This window comes from Otolemur garnettii, unplaced genomic scaffold, assembly GCF_000181295.1.
Source record: "Otolemur garnettii isolate 467f Iridium unplaced genomic scaffold, OtoGar3 scaffold00002, whole genome shotgun sequence".
Classification (NCBI taxonomy): Eukaryota; Metazoa; Chordata; class Mammalia; order Primates; family Galagidae; genus Otolemur; species Otolemur garnettii.
The window spans coordinates 10,447,842-10,448,306 of NW_003852397.1; positions in this window are offsets into that span (position 1 = coordinate 10,447,842).

The window sequence follows — 465 nt, forward strand, 5'->3', positions numbered from 1 at the left end:
GGGTTTAAGGTCATCATGAATAACCTCAGACTGCAGCTGTGGCCAAAGGAAAAATGACTTCAACTGTTGACAGATGTCCTTGGTCCAGACTTAATGGTGGCCTAATAACATTAAATATAGAAAATATGGAATAAAGGAAAACAGGGACTCACAAAAGTAACTCACTGTGTACATCCTGACAATTTTTCCTCTTACGGAAAGTTCTTCAACCTGTATATCCATGTACTTGTGGGTTCTGATCTGTCTCCTTATTTTTCTTTTAATTACAAAGGAATAATTATTATAAAATGAAAACATACTTATATTGATATTTATTGCCATCCAGTTCAGCCTCATTGGCTGTCAACATATGATCTTAGACTTTTTACTTTGCTTGAAGAAAGAAGGTATGAAAACGGGCCACTTGCTTTCATAGAGAAATACTTGAACAGATAGCTACAAACTATACTTATTGTTGTGAAATCA